Genomic DNA, 4,977 nt, shown 5'->3' with positions numbered 1-4,977 from the left:
GCAGGGGGGGGGGATGCAGCATGATTTCATTTTTTCAGACAAAATGACTGAACTTCACTGTAAACAACACCAACTTTAATGACTCGATTGTGCATTAGTAACGGCTCTGGACTCATTAAAAGTCAAAGGGTCTTTAAAATATTACAGACGTGCCTTGTGTAATGAGCTGAAAATAACTCATGGGCATGCAAGCTGTTTTGCAGGTGTGTCATTACATTTGATCTTCTTCCCCCTGTAGCTGTAGTTTTTATTCATTTGGCAAATATCAAGTTGTTGGTTCCGGAGGTCACTTTAGTGCTGATTAGCTCGCAGCAGCAGGTCGATTGGTGAGGAAGGCCAGACGTGACACAGTTCCAGTGCACCTCTCATGTTGCATGAGGCATTCATGCACCGGTGTGTCTGTCAGTAGGTCCAGGATGTTAATTTCCTTGATTTTTTAACCATTTTACCATTCAAAAAAAAGGCAATAAGCAGCAAACACAATCTGTGAAGCGATTTCATTTTTGTTGGGACAATGAAGGGAAGGGGAAGAGGTGAAACGGGCTGAAATGAGTGTCTGGAGAGAGCGCGTGCAGATGGTTTGTCTCAGGTTGCTGTCAGCCTGAGGGCGGAGCGAGCGAGGGAATCCCTACAGTATATTCCTATCTTTATCTGTTTGCAGCGCATTAAAACACTGGCTCCAGCTGTTTACAGTGAGAGCGAGGGCTTCACAGTGGATTTATGTGGCCGTGAGAGGGATCAGGTGGCCAAAGATGCAGCGCTGCCGTTAACGAAACGCAATAGCTGTTCACACTGCTGTCTATTGACTTCTACCAATATGATTTAAATGCATCTACTTGGCCTGTTTGTGTCCGGTTTTTACATGCCTCTTTCTCTGTGCAGCAGATTGCTTTGAATTTGTGTGTCTGTGATTTTTTTTTTTTTTTTTTTTTTAGCTTGGTGTATTTGATATACTCTCGTCGCCGTGCGCCTCTGAGCGTTTGGGTTGTTTCTCTAGCTTGTTGTTGTGCATTTGTGTGTTTGTGCGCCACAGTCATGTTGGGTCATTTGTCAGTATAATATGTGACTTTGTGTCATGCTGTGATTTTTGGATTGTTTGTCCGTGTTTTTCTCTTGATTATTATGGGATACAGCTTGCTGCTGAGCCACTTCCTGTTTATTGTCCTCATCCTGGCCCCGGGATCATCACTGACATCACAAGGTTGTTTACGGTGGGAACCAAGGTGAGCTATATTTACCAGGCGGAGTATGAACCCATCTCCTTACCTTTGACCTCAACAAAACAGTCTGTAGTGAATTTGTTGAAATTTAATGAGGATTTTAGATAGTGTTGTAGGCTAATAGGATAATTTATGTTTGGAGATTCACCCATCCGTGGTTACTCTCCTCTCCTGAATTGAACTTTCCCAGAACTGTATCAGTGGATAAAACAATTTCAAACTCATATAACAAGCAGATTTATTTGTACATTATCTTTTTCTCTTTAAATTTGACACTGTTTGAATCTCTATTTGGAACACAGAATTTTAGAGGAATGTCCCAGAGCAACATGCTTGGGACGTCTGAATCCTCGCCAGACACTGTCCCTGTCTGCTTTCTGTACTTCCTTATCTTTTTTTTTTTTCTTGTTTCTGTACTTCCTTATCATATCCCTCTCATAAAAATATATGAAATACAGAGATACCCGACATATAAATCATTTGTCTGTCTAGTCAGTACACTTAACATTCTTGCACCCTCCTCTTTTGGTGATGATTACTAAAGTTCAGGACCTATTTTACAACACAATGGAGACGTGAGAAAAAAAAATAAATAAAAAAAAAAAAGTTAAAGAGAAAAATGAGAACCTGTCCCTACAAGCCGACACTTTGCATAAGAGGCCTGCTAACTATGGTCAAACCATGACATTATTTTGACAGGGGTCAGTCCCTTCAATGTTTGGAATGTGTATAAAAACTCCCCAAAAATGTAGACGAGGGAGGTACGAGCACTTTTACAGCCCCAGTGTGTTAAGCCATACTCACACTAGATTGAGAATTACAGCTGCAAAGAGAGAGAGAGAGAGAGAGAGAGAGAGAGAGAGAGAGAGAGAGAGAGAGAGGAAGAGGGGGAGAGGGGTGGTAAAGGACTGCAGAGTACAGTAAAGGAGGGAGTCGGAGGCAGTTTGGTAGAAAGTTTGGCAGGGCTGCATTATTGAGGCCCCGGCGGTGTAGGGTGGAGACCATTAGCTGCACCCATGTCCCGCCAGCTGCCAACTTCTGCTAAAACAAAAGAGGGGGGAACAGACACCCCTGTCATTTTCCTCTTCCTCCTTCACTGCTCAGCTTCCATTTGTCACCCCGTTTCCGCTAAGATCCAACTTCCTCTTTCATGTCTTGTCCTATCCTCTTCTTATCCTCCTCAGCTATTGAGCTTCATATCTGGCTGATTGATCTTTTGGATGATTTTTCTTAGATAAGAAGAGTACTTATTGTTTTTTTGTTTTTTTTTAATGGAACAACTCGCAGGGCATGTTCTTTTGCTGTTTCAGGCACTTCAACAGAACTGCCCTTTCAGTATCAGCCATCCTTGAATTTCAAGATTTATTTAAGGTTCAACAAATCAAAATACCAAGTCGCCCTCTCATATTTCCTGACTGTGTGGCCCTCACAGCCCATATTATTGTCCTAATCGGCATGTTTCGTTGTCTGCCTCTGATGCGTGTCTTTCAGTGATGGGCGCTGAACTCACAAAGCCTGTTCTTACCCTGTTCCACCTTGTTCAGGTCACTTTGACCATTGTAGGGTAAAGGCGCTGATTTTGATTCACTCATGAATTCTGCTTATGCTCAGAACTGATGTAATTCATGTGTACCTTTCCAAGTCCCCACAGAAAGTACTCGCTGCAAGGGTTGGGAAACAACACATCATTCCCTCCAAATTTGTGGAATATCTATGTTTAACCTTTGTGTAGAATGCCTGTTAGGATGCCAAATCACCCTGGGAGACTCCATGAACACAGTGCCATGCTTTCTCCCTTGTCTTTAACTGCAGCAATTGAAAATCAACACAGCTTTTACTGGCATTTTAAGCAAACACTCCAGGTTCACAAGGGCATATAAAATGGTTATTGTGTGAAGTGAGCGGCACGCACCACACTAGGGGTATAATGTTACTGGCAAAGCTATTAAAGAAGCACAATAGCACAGTTTTGTGGCTGCAGTAAATGAAATATAGTCTAATGTATTTCACCTTCTTACTCCACAGCTTGACCTACATCAGCTGCTAGTTTTCAGAGTTGGATCTCTGACTTTTTGTTGGCTTTTAAATGACTTGGCTGAAGGAAAGATAGGGTATTATTGCAGTGAAATGACATTGGCCTCCTGTTGGCCAAGGCTGCCTTGTGAAGTGCACAGGGAGTTGAGTGTAACCTTGTGCTGTGATGTGGGTGCTGGAGCTAGCCGAGGTGTTGATGGTTTGTCTCAGTGTCAAGTCTAACATTGTTCTAATGATGCAGTGCATACGTGACTGCACTGGCGGGGCAGCACTGACAAGGACTGTTAGTCACCTTCCTTTAACCTAATAACAACATACTCATTTTAGCAAAGAGGAAAATGGTGATAATTAATGGCTTACCATTTTGTCTATGACTAAAACATCATGACACCAGACGTTTAAGCTCTAATAAGGCAAGTTTCATTCTATACTGCTTCAACATTGTCAAGCAGATAAACAAAACAGACCCAGTTCCTGCAGAGTGGGGTGAAGGATGTTAGATTTGAATCCTGGCCTTGGTCCTTTCTGTGCAGTTTGCATGTTCTCTCTGAGTTTGTGTGCATATCAGGTGAATTGGAGACTCAAAATTGCCCATATTTTGTGGTGTGGATATGTTTGTCTGGACTGGGGACTTGCCTATGGATTTTTCCCTACTTTCCACCCAATATGTATAGCAATAGGCTCCAGCCCCCTTTGTAACTCCGATTATGAATAATTGAAAACAGAAAATGGATGGATGCAAAAGGGTTTATCGCTGATCCAAATGCCTAATGCCCAACTTGTAATGGGGAGTTCATTCTCTGGGAATGCCATTGAAAGAGCAGATTTGGAAATTGTTACAAACAATAACTCCAGTGAACAATATACATTTAGTCAATAATAACAAGATACTATCGAAAGAACGTAAACAAGGACTGCAGGGAAATGATAGGATCAGTGATGCAGTATAGGATTGTGTATATGATCTGGACATACTTAACACTGAACATAATAATATCTAACAGACCAGCATTGTGTTGGTGTTTCAGACATGATTTCATAGTTCTGAGTCATGTGAACATGCGCCCTCTCTTAAAACACAAATATAAACAAATATAAGTTTTTCCAGGTTTCTGTGAGACCTTGTTTTCTTGGGAACACTTTGTTTTCGCATGTGCTAATGCTAAGGGCTAACAGCTAACAGCTTGGTCGGGACGCCACCCTGGTCCCTCCCTGCTGGGGCTCGGCGATCTGGGTCAACCACAGCCTCATTAGCAGCTTCCAGAGCCCGACTTCCATGCCAGAGGAAGAGCAGCTGGCTGCAGCACTGCGGCTCTGCGAGTATTTCAGCTTGGGTCTGGCCGCATTAGGGAAGTAAAGCTTTGCGTGCCGATATCACATCTTCTATTTCATCAGCTGATTAGTCTGATTAGTTTTTACACAAAGAGCGGGAAGGGCCAACAATGCAGTAATGAGAAAGGGAGAGTAAGAAAATAGGCTAGGGAGTGAAGGGGTGGCACTGTAACAATGCAGCAACTTAAAGCTGTGGTTCACTGTGGTTCACCTGGCAGTGTCGACGCACTGTCCCCACTCCCGGCCGGATGATGTGACTGGATGGTGAGACGCATGACGCTTCATAGCTCCGTGTTAGGCCATGCCTCCCCATTACATACAGCAAATCAGCTTCACGAGTCATAGTGTGGTCGCCATGGCTACAAATACCCCGGTTGCACAGGTTTCCTTT

Source organism: Myripristis murdjan, chromosome 24 (assembly GCF_902150065.1).
Source record: "Myripristis murdjan chromosome 24, fMyrMur1.1, whole genome shotgun sequence".
Lineage (NCBI taxonomy): Eukaryota > Metazoa > Chordata > Actinopteri > Holocentriformes > Holocentridae > Myripristis > Myripristis murdjan.
The sequence above is the reverse complement of the archived record's forward strand: the minus strand, read 5'-3'. Positions refer to the sequence as shown.